The sequence below is a fragment of the Triticum urartu genome, chromosome 4A, assembly GCF_056163025.1.
Source record: "Triticum urartu cultivar PI428250 chromosome 4A, HENAU_Tu73, whole genome shotgun sequence".
Lineage (NCBI taxonomy): Eukaryota > Viridiplantae > Streptophyta > Magnoliopsida > Poales > Poaceae > Triticum > Triticum urartu.
In genome coordinates, this window is record NC_141876.1 from 326,772,569 (window position 1) to 326,795,235 (window position 22,667).

Below are 22,667 nucleotides of genomic sequence, written 5' to 3' on the forward strand. Positions count from 1 at the left end.
TAGGTGTGGGAATTCCGCTACTTACTTAAACCTTGTCATATGCTCATTTCCATCATTCTAGATGTGTGTATTGTGTCTCATCTCGACAGATGTCGCTATGTCTCATTCGGTGAGTTGATCGTCGGTTGCTCGATCTTCAAGAAGATCGATTCTTCGAGCGTTTCTTTTCTTCTCGTCATCGCATGGATGAAGATCTCAAAGGCAAGGATGTCAGAGTCAACGTATGCAACGAATCAACAACCCTAAGAAGTGCAACCTGGATCGTGAAGATTATGTTAGTTTGGGTTCCCCTTTCATCCTACCCTACACCTGAATCTCAGGGCAAGATTCTTGTTTAGTGGGGGTGAGTTGTCACAGCCCTAGAGTACCTGAGTGAAATAGTTGCATCTGCACTCATGCATCATGTCTAAAATTTCTGAAAGTTGAATTGAGGTTTGTTGAAACCCTCAGAAACCAGTTCAAAATTAATCAACATTAAAATGTCTTCAAAGAAATCCAAGAAAATGTTCCTCTTAGTCTCCGAAAATATTGGCAAGAAGTAAAATTCAAACCAATGTTTTTGGTATCTCAGAAACATTTATTTTGGGCCTTTGAATTAAATCAATAACTATTTGTATTGGATATATATTCTTTATATAATTAATATATGTCCAATAATTCTGGAACATTTTATGTGGTTTAGGATATTTTAGTTCTAGTCACATAATTATTTTCAGGATTTTATAAAATGGTTTGGTGTTAAAACTAAACCCAAAACAATTGCAGAAAAATAGAAAACTGAAACAATTTAGTAAACAGAGAAGAGAGAGAGAGCTTACCTGGGCCAACTCACCTGTGCAGCCACCTGGCGGCCCAAGTGGCCGGCCCAGCCCACCAGGGGCTCCTCCCTGTCGTCTTCCCCTTGCCAGGAGGACGAGCGCGTGGCCGGCGCGCGCGAGCACGCGTCCGGCCACCTCCTGCTTGCTCACCGCTGCTGGAGACTACCCCGAGCGCCACGACACCCCCTGGACCCCCTCAATCTTTCCCCTCACTCCCTGGTTCTCTCTCCCTCTCTGGTTCTCTCCTCGCAGCCGCCCGAGAACGCCGTCGTCGCGCCGACGAGCACCACCGCGGCCACCGGGCACCCCTCACCCTTCCGCCGAGTTCAGAAGAACTGCCAGAACCTCCTCATCCTCCCAATCGAGCTACTAGACGCCAGGAGGCCCTGCTTCATCGTCATCGCGGTTGTCTTCAACCTCGGGCACCCGAGCCCCTCGCCATCGATTCGCTGCACTCCGGCCGCCCTCGAGCCCACTGACCCTCCAAACGGACTCACGGTGAGCCCCCGAGTCATCTCCCCCTTTTCCCCTCGTCATTTTTGACCTCTAGGGCATAGCCCCATCTTGGCCGAGAACTCCACACCGCCGGCGATGTCGCCGCCGTGGCCACAGCCACCGCAGCTCGTGTCCGAGCACACCATCTGCTTAGCACGATCCCATGAGCCCGCAGACAACCGCAGCACCCCCTCCCGTGCTCTGTAGCGCTATCCCGAGGATGCCCGAGCTGCTGCCGCCGCTGAACCTCGTCGCCGGCCACTTTCCCGCCACCCCAGCTCCTACCACCACCCCCAATGGATGCGCCTCACTCCCAGGAACCCGTAGGTGCAACCCACGGATCAAATGGTGCCCTGTAGAGCATTTCTGAGCCGCCCCGCCGTCTCTGTCGTCGCCGGCGGCTAAACGCCGGCGACCCCTGACCCGTTGACCGGCATGGGTTGACCCCACTGCCCGGTTTGACCTCCCCCTCTCTCTCACTGACTTACAGGCCCCGCCCGACTAATTACTCTAGTTAGTGCTAATTAGCTAGTTAGGTTAGTTGCTACAGTCGCTGACCAGTGGGCCCAGGCTAGTTAGTTAGGGCTAACTAACTTAGTTGACTAGGTCACTGACCAATGGGTCCCACTGGTCAGGTTTGACCTGGTCGACGCCTTTGACCTGCTGACATCACCTTGACGTCATGCTGACGTAGCAATACATTTTCTGGATTTAGTTTAAATTATAATAATTCAGAAAATTCCAGAAAATGCCCGAAACTTCTAAAAATCATAGAAAATCAACCGTAACTCCAAATGAAATAAATTATATATGAAAAATTATCAGAAAAAATCAAGGAATCTGTTTATGGCATTTTCATGCATGTTTGAACAATGTTGTCCTCTGTTTTGGACAAAACAAATAAATGGCATTTAACTAATCATATATGGAGTTTGAATTTGAATCTTGTATTCAAACCAACTTCATTTAATTGTGTTGCTAGTTGCATTAGCTCAATCAACAACATATTGTCATGTCATTATCATGCATGATGTTGTGCATTGCATTGATTGTGTTCCTTCTCTATTGGCGGTGATTGTCCCCTCTCGGTAGACGCTGCTCCGACGCTGTGATCGTTGACACTGATGAAGACGCAATGTTATCTTCAGAACTGCCAGGCAAGCAAAACACCCTTGTTCATTCCGATACAAACCCACTCTCTCGCTCCTGCTCTCTTTTACTGCATTAGGACAACAACGATTCAGCTGTACATGTTGCGGTAGTTGAACCCCTTCCTTTGCATGACCTGTCATTGCCACAGTAAATAGATGAAACCCACTAGCATGAGTAGGAGTTGTTTGAGCCCTGATGTGCCTACTCATTCATGCTTGTTTGTCATGCCTGCTATTGCATAGAGTCGTGTCAGGTCTGGTTCATCGGGGATGAACCGGAGGTGTGTAAACATGTCCTACAGTGTGTGAGCTAAGTGTGTGAACACGATTTGGTAAAGGTAGCGGTGAGAGGCCATGTAGGAGTACATGGTGGGTTGTCTCATTGAAACCGTTCTTAGGAACTGAGTTCTGTGTTTGTGATCCCTGAAACAGTTACTACCACGCATTGAGACCGAAACCAATGGACCCTCTCGGCTTCTTGATCACCCTTGTCCTCTGTCCAGGAGTTGCAACTAGTTTCTGGTGTTTATAGGATATGTGTTGGCGGCCGTGCGTAGCGCTGACCCTAGGGGTGGGCTATGTTGCGGTAGATACACCGTGGCACGGTGTACCGGGCGCCCGTTTGGTGTCTCGGGAACCCTGTTCACATCGTTCGGGGCCGTATGTGGAAACCTCGGCCGGACTCCCTGCGGATGGAACCTGGATAGGTGATAAACCTGGACTAGAGACTTGAGTGTTTAGGTAGGCCGTGGCCGACACCCTCGTTGGGCTTCCGCTTGAAGGTTGCCGAGTACATGTCGTGTAAACGGCGGTAAGTGGTGAGAGCGTGTGGTACACCCCTGCATGGTTAACATCATCTATTCGAATAGCCGTGTCCGCGGTAATGGACTTCGGGGTTGCCTATAACAGTTCATAGACAAGTGAAAGTGGATACTTTAAAATGCGCAAGATAAGTGTGAGTGCTATGGATGGCCTTCTCGTAGGGAGACAGGAGCGGATCCATAGTGGTGTATTGAATGGTGAATATGTGGACTCGTGTGCGCCACCTCAAAGGAGTTACTTGCAGTTGTAGTTTAATATAGCCACCGAGTCAAAGCTGGCTTGCTGCAGTCAAACTCCACCACCCCCTTTATTGATACTGATGCATATGTAGCTAGTTCTGATGTAAGTCTTGCTGGGTACATTTGTACTCACGTTTGCCTATTTTATGTTTTGCAGAGAGACGTCAGTCTCGCTAGTAGTTCCGTGTGGACTTCGACGTTTAGCTTGATACCTCAGCTACGATCTTGTGCCCTCGGCAGGATCTGGTAGATAGTCAGGCTTCTCAGCCTTTTCCATTTGTAGATGTCTGTACCCAGACATGTTAAGCTTCCGCATGTGCTTTGACTTGTATGCTCTGAATGTTGGGTCATGAGACCCATGTTTGTAATATATCGCTCCTCGGAGCCTAATGAATAAATACTATAGTCGTAGAGTTATGTTGTGATGCCATGTTGTATTTACACATATCGAGCATATTGTGTGTATGATTGAAATGCTTGCTATGTGTGGGATCCCACAATCTAGTTGTTTATCCTTGGCAGCCTCTCTTATGGGGAAATGTAGTCTAGTGCCTCCTTGTGCCATAGTAGTCCGCTACAGCCCGGTTCACCGGAGTCCTGCTAGCCCAGCACTACTGCTTAGGACACTTGACTGGCCGGCATGTGTTTCACTTCGCTCCTGTGTCTGTCCCTTCGGGGAAATGTCACGCGGTGACATCCGGAGTCCTACCTAGCCTGCTACAGCCCGGCTTCCCGGAGTCCTGTTAGCCCAGTGCTACAGCCCGGATTCACACGCTGCTGACCGACATGCTCGAAGTTGATTCATGTATGCCTGTCCCCATGGGTTAGTGCCGCTTTGGGTTCACGACTAGCCATGTCGGCCCGGGTTCTCTGTCATATGGATGCTAGCGACACTATCATACACGTGAGCCAAAAGGCGCAAACGGTCCCGGGCCAGGTAAGGTGGCACCCGTGGGAATACCGTGCGTGAGGCCGCAAGGTGATATGATGTGTTACATGCTAGATCGATGTGGCTTAGGATCGGGGTCCTGACACCTAGTTTCTGTCATACCGGTGTTATGTTCCCAGATTTTGCGTTCCTTACGCGGTTGGGTTATAATGGGAACCCCTTGACAGTTCTCTTTGAATAAAACTCCTCCAGCAAGGCCCAACATTGGTTTTGCCATTTTCCACCTAGCCTTTTTTTCCCTTGGGTTAGGCCAGCCCAAGGGTCATCTTTATTTTAAACCCCCGAGCCAATGCTTGTCTAAATGTTGGTCCAAACTAGAGCCCCTTGTAGCGTCACCTCGGGGAAACTCGAGGGCTGGTTTTAGTTGTATGGATTGCTTATCCGGTGTTGCCCTGAGAACGAGATATGTGCAGCTCCCATCAGGATGTTGGCGCATCGGGCGTTCTTGCTGGACTTGTTTTACCATTGTCCAGGATGTCTTGTAACCGAGATTCTGAGTCTGATCGGGTCTTCCCACTAGAAGGAATATCCTTCGTTGACCGTAAGAGCTTGTGATGGGCTAAGTTGGGACACCCTTGCAGGGATTTGAACTTTCGAAAGCCGTGCCCTTGGTTATGGGCAGATGGGAATTTGTTAACGCCCGGTTGTAGAAAACCTGAAGTTGACCTTAATTAAAATACATCAACCGCGTGTGTAACCGTGATGGTCTCTTTCCGGCGGAGTCCGGGAAGTGAACACGGTGTTGGAGTAATGCTTGACGTAGGTTGTTCTAGGATCACTTCTTGATCATAGTTGTTCGACCGTGCTTTTGCCTTCTCTTCTCGCTCTCATTTGCGTATGTTAGCCACCATATATGCTAGTCGCTTGCTGCAGCTCCACCTCATACCTTTTACCCTTCCTATAAGCTTAAATAGTCTTGATCGCGAGGGTGTGAGATTGTTGAGTCCCCGTGACTCATAGATACTTCCAAAACCAGCTTGCAGGTGCCGTTGAACCGAGCAGGTGACACAACCAAGCACAAGGAGGAGCTCGATGAAGATCTTGTCCTTTGTGTTGTTTCTTTCTAGTTGATCAGTAGTGGAGCCCTGTCGGGACGATCGGGGATCTGTGTAGCATTTGGGGTAGTCTTCTTTTATTTTGGCTCCATAGTCGGGCCTTGATTGTATCTGGATGATGTAATGCTTTATTCATGTGTTGTGTGAAGTGGCGATTGTAAGCCAACTATGTATCTCTTTCCCTTATGTATTACATGGGTTGTGTGAAGATTACCTCACTTGCGACATTGCTTTCAATGCGGTTATGCCTCTAAGTCGTGCTTCGACACATGGGAGATATAGCCGCATCGAGGGCGTTACAAGTTGGTATCAGAGCATTCCCCGACCTTAGGAGCCCCCTGCTTGATCGAATCGTCGGCGTTGTTGAGTCTAGAAAAATGTTTTTGAGCCATTTAGGAATTATATATATCGGAGAGTTAGGAATTCTTTTTACTCCCCAGTCCCTTCATCGCTCTGGTGAGGCATCCTGACGTAGAGTTTTGACTCTTCTCTTCTCAGATTTCACTAAAAAAATTAGGATCGCGCGGGCATCTTGGAATCGTTCCGATGGATTTGTGACGAGAACATTGTTCTTGGTGCCTCCTGACATTTAGGGGTTGTGGCAGTGTCCCGGGGAGTTGAGCTCCGAGGTGTTGTCGTCACAATTTTATTGTTGCAGTTCTAGAATACCTGAGACTAGTTTCGCCGACATCGAAAATCTCTTTTATGCAATTGTTGGTGAGATAACCTCGACGCCACCCAGTACTGGGCGGGAGTTCGGGAGTATCGCCCTAACTCGTATAACGTATGCTTTTTCGAAGGTTGAGGTAGACGATTTCCGAAGGTTTCTTGGTTATGTGTTGAAGGATGGATACAGCTGATGTAGGATTTGTTAGTTTGGGTGAGATATTATGCTTCCCCTGTATCCCCAACACCCGATTGCATAACCGGAAAGTATCGGGAGTTTATCAGTGGGAATTCAAGTAGCTCGTAGGATATCTTTCCGACAGATGTATGATATGAAATTGGGGTGCGACGTCTAGTGGTCCACCTATTCACGGTTGGTTTTACAGTGGTCTCGTTGTGTCTTAAAGAGTCCTTGGCTATGCCGACTCGAGGACGCTTCGTATGTCATGTGCACTGCCTTGTACATGATGGTGCTGTACGATCGAGCCCGTGTAGGCCCCACCACGAAAACTTCGGACGAAATCTCTATCATATGTTTGTTCCATCTTATTCTGCAAGCCAATCCTTTGTTTTGTTTTGAGTTGTGGTATTCCAATTGCTTCAATGTCAAAATGTTGATTCCATACCTTCCCCAAGCGGTCTTCTCACACTCCTATGTGAATACTAATCCTTCTCGACCATCGAGTTTCTCATGTCAATCCTTTTCACCGGCGTGTTTTCTCTTCAAGTGGTTCCGACCATTTCAACGTCCGCAAGATCTATTATCAGTTCTTCTCAACGGTGTTTGTTTCATCCGTCTCCAAGTTGCCTTTGTTTTTCCCACCCTCCCACCCCTTTTTCTTCAGGGACTCAGATTTCTTAGTCAAGTATCCTTTTATTGATGGGAAGCCTCTCCATTCCTTTTCCGTCAATGATCTTACCGGTGATGCCCATGAAGATTCTAACAGAGCCTCAAGTTCGTCATTCTTCATTCTTTTCATCTCCGGTGCTTTCAAGTCAAGCTTTGTTGATCATATCCTTTCCTGGTTTCAATGCTTTCTCATGTCGGTGCAATTCTTAATCATTCACCTCTCGCTATTCATTTATTCCGGAGTGCTCAAGTTATCTCGAAGATTCGTGTCTCCACTCTACATTCGTTCAAGCTCTTTCAAGGATGTTATCTCATTCAAGTCATTTAATTCAACTGGCGCAATTCTCTCTTTTAAATCATTTCAACGGTGTTTCTTTTAAGTGGGCCCTAACCCACATGTCTTTTCCCGGGATCTTACCTGACTCTTCTTATTTTCCTGGAGCTATCCTTTAAATTCTTTTCTAAAGTTTGACGTAAGAATGATTTATCATCAGTCAAATGTCTTTCTCCAAGACCTTCCAAATTCTTTTCATCGTTGGTTCAACCTTTCCATTTTTTATCCCGGAGTATCTCAACAATTTGGTGGTGTTGCTCATCGTCATTCTCAGATTTTCAAGACCGAAGAAGAGTTTCTTTTAAATCTTGCACCAATCTCTGCCACCCTCCCATAATTGTTTCGGTTGTGAGAATTTCTTTTCACCCATCCGGAGCAAGTCAAGATTCTGTTCAGTTTGATTATCCGGAGCCCATCATCTATGATTTATTCATTCCAACTTTCAGCTCTCATACTCTAAATCATACCGGTGTCTAAATCAAGGATTCTCTAATCAGCTCGTAATCTTTTCGTTCTCATGGGTCTATATTCTCTCAAGCATCTTCGTTTAATTGCTAATTCTTCCCGGTGTTTCTTCATGTTTTAATCGTTCTTTTTCAATTCTTACAGTGGTTCATTCAAGAGTTCTCGTCATTCGTTATCATATCAATTTATTCATTGTTTTCAATCCTTACGGTGGTTCGTTGAAGACCTTATCAAGTTTGCGCTATATCACCCTTAATCCTTTCTACGGGAATAAGTAGTTTGCCAAATCCGTTTGCTCGTCATCAATCTAATTGGTGAAGGATAAGCATAATGTAATTCTTATTCTTGTTTCATCGAGTGAACTCAATTCCCTATTCTGGAGGCTCATCAAATTCTTGGTTTCAATAGCCCATCTTTCTTTTCCGGAGTTCCAAGCTCTCGCAATTATATCATCTCGGAGATACATATAAATCATTACAAGGTTTCACCTTGTGTTTCCAACTTCTCTTTATTTTCGTAATTCTTTTGTTTACCGGAGTTCTTCATGAAGGTTCTACATGATGGTTCATCAAGGATTTATATTCCTTCTCGAAGTGTTCTTTGAGATTCTTTTTTAAGGAGCTCAAGCTTTCTTCATATTGTAATCCGGAGTGCTATTCTCTCTTCTGTATCATTCGAGGTGATAATATATCATTCTTCTTTCACAAGAATGGGATATTTTAAATCCATCAACCTCTTCGTTGGAGTTATCTTGGGTTATGTTTCACCTAAAGCCTTCCCTAAGGATTGTTGCTATTTATGGTGCTTATAAATGATCCAAGTTCTTCTTTTGTCCTCCCGGTGAGATAGTTCTCGTCTCCTTGTCATAACAATCCAATCAAATCTTTTCCGTGAGTGGCAGAATTTCACCTCATAATTTTGAGTTGTCTTCCATAAGCCCACAAAAAGCTTATCCTTTCGTTGTTGGTTTTTCCAATAACTCCGTTCGACCCTTCTCCTAAAGATGCCTCTTCAAGCTCTTTTGTGGCAGAAGTTGGCATTTTCTTCTCAATTCTCCTATTTCAATTATCTATCTTCTATTCTTCCGTTCCGGAGGCATTGTGATGTTGCTCTCCTCCACCCATCTTCTCGGATTGTCAGGACCATGTTTTGTTCGTGCTTATCCTTTTAACCGGAGTGTTTTGTCCCTTTGCTCAAGCTCTTTCATTTTATCAAGTTTTTCATCTCTTTTAAACCGGAGTGCTGTCCGAGATTTTTCCTACCCCTTGTTCCATTCATTCAATAGTTACGGAGGCAGCGTATTGTGATTTCATCAAGTATCTTCTCATCTTATCAAGTTCTTATTCAGTTCTTTTTCTTTTCAATCGGAGTACTGCCCAAAGTTGTTTCTTCCTTGTTCCTCTTTACTAACGGAGTGTTTTCAACTATGTTCTTCTCCGTTGCTTTCTTTCTTTCAATTTTCTCAACCTCTCAAGGTTCTTTGGTTTCACTCATTGGCCAAAGAATCAACTTAGTTTTACCTCTTCTCTTTTCCTTCCGTTTTTCCCTCCGGTGCCATTCTAGATCTCGGGACGAGATCCTCTCATAGTGGTGGAGTGTTGTAACGCCCCGAGACTGATGTGCCAGGTGTCTTCTAGTTATTCGCTGTTGTTGCCATGTCATTGCTTGCGTGTCATGCATCTCATATCATGTCATCATGTGCATTTCATTTGCATACATGTTCGTCTCATGCATCCGAGCATTTTTCCCGTTGTCCGTTTTGCAATCCGGCGCTCCTATGTCGCCCGGTGTTCCCTTTTACCTATTTTCGTGTGCGGGTGTTAAATGTTTTCGGATTGGACCGAGACTTGTCATGCGGCCTTGGTTTACTACCGGTACACCGCCTGTCAAGTTTCATATCATTTGGACTTCGTTTGATACTCCAACGGTTAACCGAGGGACCGAAAAGGCCTCATGTGTGTTGCAGCCCAACACCCTTCCAAAGTGGCCCAAAACCCACCTAAACCTCCTCCATCATCTCGGTCGTTCGATCACGATCGCGTGGACGAAAACCGCACCTCATTTGGACCTTCCTAGCTCCCTCTACCTATAAATATGTGTCTCCCTCCGAAATTCTCACGCAGATGAAACCCTAAAAACTCCTCCGCGCGTCGCCGAACACTTCCTCCCGCGCCGGCCGGACATGTCCACCCCGCCACCACGTCGCCTGGACCAATCCGGAGCCGCCACCTCAGCGCGCTGCCCACCCGAGCCAACCGCAGGGCACCACGTCACCGCCGCCAGCGCCCCACATCGCCGCCGCCGCCCGGGGCCCAGATCCGGCCCGCCCCAGGGCCGAACCAGGCCGCGCCGGGCCCGCCCTCTGCGCCGCCGCCTCACACCTCACCGCCCTTGCTCCGCCGCCTTCGCGCCGTCGCCGGCGATCTACTCCGGTGACCGGACCGCGCGCCAATCGCGCCGGGCCCGCCTCCGCACCACCGTGGGTCGCCGCGCCGCTCGTCTTCCGCGGTGCCCGAGCCCCGCCACCCCTCGCGCGCCCCCGCGCCGAGCTCGCCGGCACCAGGAGCTCGCCAGAACCGCCGCCCGACCTCCAGCGAGCTCGCCGGAGCACGGGAGCCGCAACGCCGTCTGCTCTGCTCCTCCGTCTTCTCCGATGGGCGCCCGGCCTCCTCCGGTCAGATCCGGGCTAGGGATGGCCGGATCCGCCTCCTCCGGCGACTTCCTCGACCTCCGGCCGCCCCTTCCTCGTCTTCTCCAGCCATCCTCGTCTCCCACGCCGCCATTGACTTTTGCTCCGAGGTGGTGATATTTCTGCTAAGTTCCCCAGATTCCAGTATTTTTGGGCATTTTCATTGCATCATAACTCATCATCTGTGGCTCTGTTTTGAGCGTGTAGCATATCAACATGTTCGCCTCGACGAGTGCATCATTTCATCTCATTGCATCATTTTCATTGGAGCTTATCTTGATTCCCAAAATTCTGTTGGAAGAGGGCTATGTGAGTAATTTGTCAGATCTGTTTCAGCAAATGGCATTTTGTCATTTTTGCCATGATTAATGTGTGCATGCTATGATCCTGAGCTCTACATGTGTTTTGTTATATGCCATGCCATCTTTGCAGAGGTGCTTTCCATGTATTTTTGTGATGTTTGTGGTGACTAGCACAAGCTTGCAAAGTAGCATAATCGGTATTGCTGTTTTCAGGGACTTAGAATTTCACAGTCCTTGTCCTGATTTTGTTGTTATGCCATATGTTCATGTTGTTTCCTAGTGATCCGTGCCTCTTTTGAGGATGATCAGTATGGATGTTTTGTTAACATTGTGGCGCTCTATCCATCCATGTATTTGTTTGCATTTATGGAGCACCCTATCTTGAGTCAATCGAGCTCTACTTTTGCTATTTAATGTTCCTGGCAGATTGTTAACTTGTTTAGCGATTTTGCCAAGGATGTTGCTATTGATCCGTGCATGCTAGGATGTTGCTCTTGCCATGTCTAACTTCTATGCCATGTATTCTTGATGGGTGTATGCTTAGTTTGTCATGCCATTCTTTGTAGTGAGTGCATCGAGCTCGTAAACATGCCTACTTGTTAACTGTTTTGCATGCTCCAGTTTTTCACTAAGTCTGAATCTGTTTATGTTTTTGCCATGTTCACATGCTTGCATTTGTATTTTCTGTTCCCTTTTGGCTCAAGGTCACTAAGGGACTTTTGTTAAGTGCTTTGAGTAGCTTCATTTCATGCCTTGCTTTGGCATGTTAAGTTCCAGTAGCATGTAGTTTGCATGCTCTAAAGATTGCTACCTGATGATAAATTCCACACTTGTGTTAATTTCACCAAGTCTGTAACCTGTTACCGTTTGCACTTTTGCCATGCTTGTTTGAGCTTGATATTGAGTGAATTAGCCATAGATCAGTGTTCATATTTTGTCAAGCATCATGAGTGGATCCCTGCCATGTATTCTGTTGCCATGTTTGAGTGTTGTAGCATATTTATCTTGATGCATTTAGAAGGCTACTTGCTGTTTATCGCAGACCGGTGCAATATTAGTTTTGTTTGCCATTTCCAAACCGTGCATCCGATTCCGGTGATCTTTATATCGATTTCAACTGAAATTACCTCACCTTTCCAGTGGCACTCTTGGATTTTCAAGTTGAGGCCAGGTTCAATCATTCCTTTCCAAATCATGCATATGCACCGCATACCGCATACAGCATCCCGCATATCATACCATGTTCATGTGTGGTTTGTTTACTATGTTGTGTGCTTCTTTCCGGTGTTGCTTCTTCGGGTTGGTTCCAGTAACGTCGTGATTGTGAGGACCCGTTCGACTACGTCCGTTTGTCTTCTTCATGGAGTCGTTCTTCTTCCTTGCGGGATTTCAGGCAAGATGACCATACCCTCGAAATCACTTCTATCTTTGCTTGCTTAGTTGCTCGCTCTTTTGCTATGCCTATGCTGCGATACCTACCACTTGCTTATCATGCCTCACATATTGTTGAACCAAGCCTCTAACCCACCTTGTCCTAGCAAACCGTTGTTTGGCTATGTTACCGCTTTGCTCAGCCCCTCTTATAGCATTGTTAGTTGCAGGTGAAGATTGAAGTTTGTTCCTTGTTGGAACATGGAGATGTTGTTCCTTGTTGAACATGTTTACTTGTTGGGATATCACAATATCTCTTATTTAATTAATGCATCTATATATTTGGTAAAGGGTGGAAGGCTCGGCCTTATGCCTAGTGTTTTGTTCCACTCTTGCCGCCCTAGTTTCCGTCATATCGGTGTTATGTTCCCGGATTTTGCGTTCCTTACGCGGTTGGGTTATAATGGGAACCCCTTGACAGTTCGCTTTGAATAAAACTCCTCCAGCAAGGCCCAACATTGGTTTTACCATTTGCCACCTAGCCTTTTTTCCCTTGGGTTAGGCCAGCCCAAGGGTCATCTTTATTTTAAACCCCCGGGCCAATGCTTGTCTAAGTGTTGGTCCAAACTAAAGCCCCTTGCAGCGCCACCTCGGGGAAACTCGAGGGATGGTTTTAGTTGTACGGATTGCTTATCCGGTGTTGCCCTGAGAACGAGATATGTGCAGCTCCCATTAGGATGTCGGCGCATCAGGCGGTCTTGTTGGACTTGTTTTACCATTATCGAGGATGTCTTGTAACCGAGATTCCGAGTCTGATCGGGTCTTCTCGCTAGAAGGAATATCCTTCGTTGTCTGTGAGAGCTTGTGATGGGCTAAGTTGGGACACCCCTGCAGGGATTTGAACTTTCGAAAGCCGTGCCCTCGGTTATGGGCAGATGGGAATTTGTTAACGTCCACTTGTAGAAAACCTGAAGTTGACCTTAATTAAAATACATCAACCGCGTGTGTCACCGTGATGGTCTCTTTCCGGCGGAGTCCGGGAAGTGAACACGGTGTTGGAGTAATGCTTGACGTCGGTTGTTCTAGGATCACTTCTTGATCATAGTTGTTCGACCATGCTTTTGCCTTCTCTTCTCGCTCTCATTTGCGTATGTTAGCCACCATATATGCCAGTCGCTTGCTGCAGCTCCACCTCATACCTTTTACCCTTCCTATAAGCTTAAATAGTCTTGATCGCCAGGGTGTGAGATTGCTGAGTCCCTGTGACTCACAGATACTTCCAAAACCGTCTTGCAGATGCCGTTGAACCGAACAGGTGACGCAACCAATCTCAAGGAGGAGCTCGATGAAGATCTTGTCCTTTGTGTTGTTTCGTTCTAGTTGATCAGTAGTGGAGCCCAGTCGGGACGATCGGGGATCTGTGTAGCATTTGGGGTAGTCTTCTTTTATTTTGGATCCGTAGTCGGGCCTTGATTGTATATGGATTATGTAATGCTTCATTCATGTATTGTGTGAAGTGGCAATTGTAAGCCAACTATGTATCTCTTTCCCTTATGTATTACATGGGTTGTGTGAAGATTACCTCACTTGCGACATTGCTTTCAATGCGGTTATGCCTCTATGTCGTGCTTCGACACGTGGGAGAAACAGCCGCATCGAGGGCATTACACAATAAGAGGCAATGGATATTGTTTCATCCCCAAAGGTGGGACGTTCCCTACCGAAAACCATCATGCTTGTTGTGAGAAGCTGCGGTTCGTGAGAAGCATATACCCAAACCTGCCCCAAATGGGACAAAATTGTTACCACGGCATGTTGATGCCACTCCATGATAGCATGCCAAATTACATGAATTTTAGACGGGTTTTGGATTTACTAGAATCTAAAAACCAGGCATCTCAATGTTTTGCCGGCAATCAATGGTGCCCTGGTGTTTGAAATTCATTCCCATTTCTTGCATGGGACCTAAGCATGCACCCAAGGACACATATTTGATTTTACAACCAATTTATATGCATTGGAGCATGTGCATGTAGTTCAAATTTGAATTATGCACATAAATGCATTGAAAACTCAGTTAATGCATAATAATGTCCAAATGAACCCCGAAAAATCACAAAAATAAACACAACACTCCTGCTGTTCTATGTTGACATGAGAAAAAAAATTGAAATCAATAAGAGGCAATGTATATCATTTCATCCCCAAAGGTGGGACATTCCCTACCGAAAACCATCATGCTTGTTGTGAGAAGCTATGGTTTGTGAGTACCATATACCTAAACGTGCCCCAAATGGGACAAAATTTTTACCATGGCATGTTGATGCCGCTCCATGATAGCAAGCCAAGTTTCATGAATTTCAGGCGGGTTTTGCATAAACTAGAATTTAAAAACCAGGCATCTCAATGTTTTTCCGGCAATCAATGGTGCACTAGTGTTTGAAATTCATTCCCATTTCTTGCATGGGACCTAAGCATGTAGCCAAGGACACAGATTTGATTTTTCAACCAATTTATATACACTGGAGGATGTGTATGTAGTTCAAATTTGAATTATGCACATAAATGCATTGCAAACTTAGTTAATGCATAAAAATGTCCAAACAAACCCCGAAAAATTACAAAAATTCACACAACACTCATGTTCTTCTATGTTGACACGAGAAAAAAATTGAAAGCAATAAGAGGCAATGGATATTGTTTCGTCCCCAAAGGTGGGACATTCCCTACCGAAAACCATCATTCTTGTTGTGAGAAGCATATACCCAAACCTGCCCCAAATGGGACAACATTTTTACCATGGCATATTGATGCCGCTCCATGATAGCATACCAAGTTTCATGAATTTCAGGCGGGTTTTGGATATAGTAGAATTAAAAAAACCAGGCATCTCAATGTTTTGCCGGTAATCAACGGTGCCCTGGTGTTTTAAATTCATTCCCATTTCTTGCATGGGACCTAAGAATGCAGCCAAGGACACAAGATTTGAGTTTTTAACCAATTTATAGGCACTGGAGCATGTGAAAGTAGTTCAAATTTGAATTATGCTCATAAATGCATTGCAAACTCAGTTAATGCATAAAAATGTCCAAACGAACCCCGAAATATCACAAAAATCACACAACACTCCTATTGTTCTATGTTGACATGAGAAAAAAATTGAAAGCAATAAGAGGCAATGGATATCGTTTCGTCCCCAAAGGTGGGACGTTCCGTACCGAAAACCATCATGCTTGTTGTGAGAAGCTCTGTTTTGTGAGAAGCATATACCCAAACCTGCCCCAAATGGGACAAAATTGTTACCACGGCATGTTGATGCCACTCCATGATAGCATGCCAAGTTTCATGAATTTTAGACGGGTTTTGGATTTACTAGAATCTAAAAACCAGGCATCTCAATGTCTTGCCAGCAATCAACGGTGCACTGGTGTTTGAAATTCATTCCCATTTCTTGCATGGGACCTAAGCATGCATGTAAGGACACATTTGATTTTACAACAAATTTATATGCACTGGAGCATGTGCATGTAGTTCAAATTTGAAGCATGCACATAAATGCATCGAAAACTCAGTTAATGCATAAGAATGTCCAAACAAACCCTAAAAAATCACAAAAATTCACACAACACTCCTGTTGTTCTATGTTGACACGAGAAAAAAATTGAAAGCAATAAAAGGCAATGGATATCATTCCGTCCCCAAAGGTGGGACGTTCCCGATCAAAAACCATCATGCTTGTTGTGAGAAGCTCCGGTTTGTGAGAAGCATATACCCAAACCTGCTCCAAATGGGACAAATTTTTTACCACGGCATGCTGATGCCCCTCCATGATAGCATGCCAAGTTTCATGAATTTCAGGCGGGTTTTGGATATACTAGAATTTAAAAACCAGGCATCTCAATGTTTTTCCGGCAATCAACGGTGCCCTGGTGTTTGAAATTCATTCCCATTTCCTGCATGGGACCTAAGCATGCAGCCAAGGACACAGATTTGATTTTTCAGCCAATTTATATGCATTCGAGCATGTGCATGTAGTTCGAATTTGAATTATGCACATAAATGCATTGCAAACTCAGTTAATGCATAAAAATGTCCAAACGAACCCCGAAAAATCACAAAAATAAACACAACACTCCTGCTGTTCTAAGTTGACACGAGGAAAAATTTGAAATCAATAAGAGGCAATGGATATCGTTTCATCCCCAAAGGAGGGACGTTCCCTACCGAAAACCATCATGCTTGTTGTGAGAAGCTCTGGTTTGTGAGTACCATGTACCTAAACCTGCCCAAATGGGACAAAATTTTTACCACGGCATGTTGATGCTGCTCCATGAAAGCATGCCAAGTTTCATGAATTTCAGGCGGGTTTTGCATATACTAGAATTTAAAAACCAGGCACCTCAATGTTTTGCCGGCAATCAAGGTGCCCTGGTGTTTGAAATTTATTCCCATTTCTTGCATGGGACCTAAGCATGTGGCCAAGGACACAAATTTCATTTTTCAACCATGTTATATACACTGGAGGATGTGTATATAGTTCAAATTTGAATTATGCACATAAATGCATTGCAAACTTAGTTAATGCATAAAAATATCCAAACGAACCCCGAAAAATTACAAAAATTTACACAACACTCCTGTTGTTCTATGTTGACACGAGAAAAAAAATTGAAAGCAATAAGAGGCAATGGATATTGTTTTGTCCCCAAAGGTGGGACGTTCCCTACCGAAAACCATCATTCTTGTTGTGAGAAGCTCCGATTTGTGAGAAGCATATACCAAAACCGGCCCCATTTGGGACAAATTGTTACCACGACATGTTGATGCCGATCATGATAGCATGCCATGTTTCATGAATTTTAGACGGGTTTTGTATTTACTAGAATCTAAAAACCAGGCATCTCAAAGTTTTGCCGGCAATCAACGGTGCCCTGGTGTTTGAAATTCATTCCCATTTATTGCATGGGACCTAAGCATGCAGCCAAGGACACATATTTGATTTTACAACCAATTTATATGCACTGGAGCATGTGCATGTAGTTCCAATTTGAATTGTGCACATAAATGCATTGAAAACTCAGTTAATGCATAAAAATGTCCAAACGAACCCCGAAAAATCACAAAAATTCACACAACACTCATGTTATTCTATGTAGACAAGGGAAACAATTGAAAATAATAAAAGGCAATGGATATCATTTCATCCCCAAAGGTGGGACGTTCCCTACCGAAAACCATCATGCTTGTTGTGAGAAGGTCTAGTTTCTAAGAAGCATATACCCAAACCTGCCCCAAATGGGATAAATTTTTTACCATGGCATGTTGATGCCACTCCATGATAGCATGCCAAGTTTCATGAATTTCAGACGGGTTTTGGATTTCATAGAATTTAAAAACTAGGCATCTCAATGTTTTACCGGCAATCAATGGTGCCCTGGTGTTTGAAATTCATTCCCATTTCTTGCATGGGACCTAAGCATGCAGCCAAGGACACATATTTGATTTTTCAACCAATTTATATGCACTGGAGCAAGTGCATGTAGTTCAAATTTGAATTATCCACATAAATGCATTGGAAACTCAGTTAATGCATAAAAATGTCCAAACGAACCCCAAAAAATTACAAAAATAAACACAACACTCCCGTTGTTCTATGTTGACACGAGAAAAAAATGAAATCAATAAGAGGCAATGGATATCGTTTCATCCCCAAAGGTGGGACGTTCCCTACCGAAAACCATCATGCTTGTTGTGAGAAGCTCTAATTGTGAGTACCATATACCTAAACCTGCCCCAAATGGGACAAAAATTTTACCACGGCATGTTGATGCTGCTCCATGATAGCATGCCAAGTTTCATGAATTTCAGGCGGGTTTTGCATATACTAGAATTTAAAAATCAGGCATCTCAATGTTTTGCCGGCAATCAACAGTGCCCTAGTGTTTGAAATTCATTCCCATTTCTTGCATAGGACCTAAGCATGCAGCCAAGGACACAAATTTGATTTTTCATCCAATTTATATACACTGGAGGATGTGTATGTAGTTCAAATTTGAATTATGCACATAAATGCATTGCAAACTCAGTTAATGCATAAAAATGTACAAACGAACCCCGAAAAATTACAAAAATTTACACGACACTCCTGTTGTTCTATGTTGACACGAGAAAAAAAATTGAAAGCAATAAGAGGCAATGGATATTGTTTTGTCCCGAAAGGTGGGACATTCCCTACCGAAAACCATCATTCTTGTTGTGAGAAGCTCCGGTTTGTGAGAAGCATATACCAAAACCGGCCCCATTTGGGACAAATTGTTACCGCGACATGTTGATGCCGCTCATGATAGCATGCCATGTTTCATGAATTTTAGTCGGGTTTTGTATTTACTAGAATCTAAAAACCAGGCATCTCAAAGTTTTGCCGGCAATCAACGGTGCCCTGGAGTTTGAAATTCATTCCCATTTATTGCATGGGACCTAAGCATGCAGCCAAGGACACATATTTGATTTTACAACCAATTTATATGCACTGGAGCGTGTGCATGTAGTTCCAATTTGAATTATGCACATAAATGCATTGAAAACTCAGTTAATGCATAAAAATGTCCAAACGAACCCCGAAAAATCACAAAAATTCACACAACACTCATGTTATTCTATGTAGACGAGGGAAACAATGGAAAGCAATAAAAGGCAATGGATATCGTTTCGTCCCCAAAGGTGGGACGTTCCCTACCGAAAACCATCATGCTTGTTGTGAGAAGCTCTGGTTTCTGAGAAGCATATACCCAAACCTGCCCCAAATGGGATAAATTTTTTACTATGGCATGTTGATGCCACTCCATGATAGCATGCCAAGTTTCATGAATTTCAGACGGGTTTTGGATTTCATAGAATTTAAAAACTAGGCATCTCAATGTTTTGCTGGCAATCAATGGTGCCCTGGTGTTTGAAATTCATTCCCATTTCTTGCATGCGACCTAAGCATGCAGCCAAGGACACATATTTGATTTTTCAACCAATTTATATGCACTGGAGCAGGTGCATGTAGTTCAAATTTGAATTATGCACATAAATGCATATAAAACTCAGTTAATGCATAAAAATGTCCAAACGAACCCCAAAAATCACAAAAATAAACACAACACTCCCATGGTTCTATGTTGACACGAGAAAAAAATGAAATCAATAAGAGGCAATGGATATCGTTTCATCCCCAAAGGTGGGACGTTCCCTACCGAAAACCATCATGCTTGTTGTGAGAAGCTCCGGTTTGTGAGAACCATATACCTAAACCTGCCCCAAATGGGACAAAAATTTTACCGCGGCATGTTGATGCCGCTCCATGATAGCATGCCAAGTTTCATGAAATTCAGGCGGGTATTGCATATACTAGAATTTAAAAACCAGGCATCTCAATGTCTTCTCGGCAATCAACGGTGCCCTGGTGTTTGAAATTCATTCCCATTTCTTGCATGGGACCTAAGAATGTAGCCAAGGACACAGATTTGATTTTTCAACCAATTTATATGTACTGGAGGATGTGTATGTAGTTCAAATTTGAATTATGCACATAAATGCATTGCAAACTCAGTTAATGCATAAAAATGTCGAAACGAACCCCGAAAAATCACAAAAATTCACAAAACAATCCTGTTGTTCTATGTTGACACGAGAAAAAAAATTGAAAGTAATAAGAGGCAATGGATATCGTTTCATCCCCAAAGGTGGCACGTTCCCTACCAAAAATCATCATTCTTGTTGTGAGAAGCTCCGGTTTGTGAGAAGCATATACCCAAACCTGCCCCAAATGGGATAAAAATTTTACCATGGCATGTTGATGCCACTCCATGATAGCATGCGAAGTTTCATGAATTTCAGACGGGTTTTGGATTTCATAGAATTTAAAAACTAGGCATCTCAATGTTTTGCCGGCAATCAATGGTGCCCTGGTGTTTGAAATTCATTCCCATTTCTTGCATGGGACCTAAGCATGCAGCCAAGGACACAGATTTGATTTTTCAACCAATTTATATGCACTGGAGAATGTGCATGTAGTTCAAATTGTAATTATGCACATAAATGCATTGCAAACTCACTTAATGCGTAAAAATGTCCAAACGAACCCCGAAAAAGCACAAAAAATCACACAACACTCTTCTTGTTCTATGTTGACACGAGAAAAAAAATTGAAAGCAATAAGAGGCAATGGATATCGTTTCATCACCAAAGGTGGGACGTTCCCTACTGAAAACCATCATGCTTGGTGTGAGAAGCTCCGGTTTGTGAGAAGCATATACCCAAACCTGCCCCAAATGGGATAAAATTGTTACCACGACATGTTGATGTAACTCCATGATAGCATGCCAAGTTTCATGAATTTTAGACGGGTTTTGTATTTACTAGAATCTAAAAACCAGGCATCTCAAAGTTTTGCCGGCAATCAACGGTGCCCTGGAGTTTGAAATTCATTCCCATTTATTGCATGGGACCTAAGCATGCACCCAAGGACACATATTTGATTTTACAACCAATTTATATGCACTGGAGCATGTGCATGTAGTTCAAATTTGAATTATGCACATAAATGCATTGAAAACTCAGTTAATGCATAAAAATGTCCAAACGAACCCCGAAAAATCACAAAAATTCACACAACACTCATGTTATTCTATGTAGAGAGGGGAAACAATGGAAAGCAATAAAAGGCAATGGATATCGTTTCATGATAGCATGCCAAGTTTCATGAATTTTAGATGGGTTTTGTATTTACTAGAATCTAAAAACCAGGCATCTCAAAGTTTTGCCGGCAATCAACGGTGCCCTGGTGTTTCAAATTCATTCCCATTTATTGCATGGGACCTAAGCATGCAGCCAAGGACACATATTTGATTTTACAACAAATTTATATGCACTGGAGCATGTGCATTTAGTTCAAATTTGAATTATGCACATAAATGCATTAAAAACTCAGTTAATGCATAAAAATGTCCAAACGAACTCTGAAAAATCACAAAAATTCACACAACACTCTTGTTGTTCTATGTTGACACGAGAAAAAATTGAAAGCAATAAAAGGCAATGGATATCGTTTCGTCCCCAAAGGTGGGACGTTCCCTACGGAAAACAATCATGCTTGTTGTGAGAAGCTCCGGTTTCTGAGAAGCATATACCCAAACCTTCCCCAAATGGGAAAAAATTACCATGGTATGTTGATGCCGCTCCATGATAGCATGCCAAGTTTTATGAATTTCAGACGGGTTTTGGATTTACTAGAATTTAAAAACCAGGCATCTCAATGTTTTGCTGGCAATCAATGGTGCCTTGGTGTTTGAAATTCATTCCCATTTCTTGCATGGGACCTAAGCATGCACCCAAGGACACAAATTTGATTTTTCAACCAATTTATATGCACTGGAGCATTTGCATGTAGTTCAAATCTAAATTATGCACATAAATTCATTGGAAACTCAGTTAATGCATAAAAATGTCCAAACGAACCACGAAAAATCACAAAAATAAACACAACACTCCTGTTGTTCTATGTTGACACGAGAAAAAAATTGAAATCAATAAGAGGCAATGGATATCGTTTCATCCCCAAAGGTGGGACGTTCCCTACCGAACACCAGCATGCTTGTTGTGAGAAGCTCCGGTTTGTGAGAAGCATATACCCAAACCTGCCCCAAATGGGACAAAAAATTTGCGACGGCATGTTGATGCCTCTCCATGATACCATGCCAAGTTTCATGAATTTCAGGCAGGTTTTGGATATACTAGAATTTAAGAACCAGGAATCTCAATGTTTTGCCGGCAATCAACGATGCAATGGTGTTTGAAATTCATTCCCATTTCTTGCATGGGACCTAAGCATGCACCCAAGGACACAGATTTGATTTTTCAACCAATTTATATGCACTGGAGCGTGTGCATGTAGTTCAAATTTGAATTATGCACATAAATGCATTGCAAACTCAGTTAATGCATAAAAATGTCCAAACGAACCCCAAAAAATCACAAAAATTCACACAACACTCCTGTTGTTCTATGTTGACACGAGAGAAAAATTGAAAGCAATAAGAGGCAATGGATATCGTTTTGTCCCCAAAGGTGGGACGTTCCCTACCCCAAATGGGACAAAAATTTTACGACGGCATGTTGATGCCTCTCCATGATACCATGCCAAGTTTCATGAATTTCAGGCGGGTTTTGGATATACTAGAATTTAAAAACCAGGCATCTCAATGTTTTGCCGGCAATCAACGGTGCCCTGGTGTTTGAAATTCATTCCCATTTCTTGCATGGGACCTAAGCATGCAGCCAAGGACACAGATTTGATTTTTCAACCAATTTATATGCACTGGAGAATGTGCATGTAGTTCAAATTGGAATTATGCACATAAATGCATTGAAAACTCACTTAATGCGTAAAAATGTCCAAACGAACCCCGAAAAAGCACA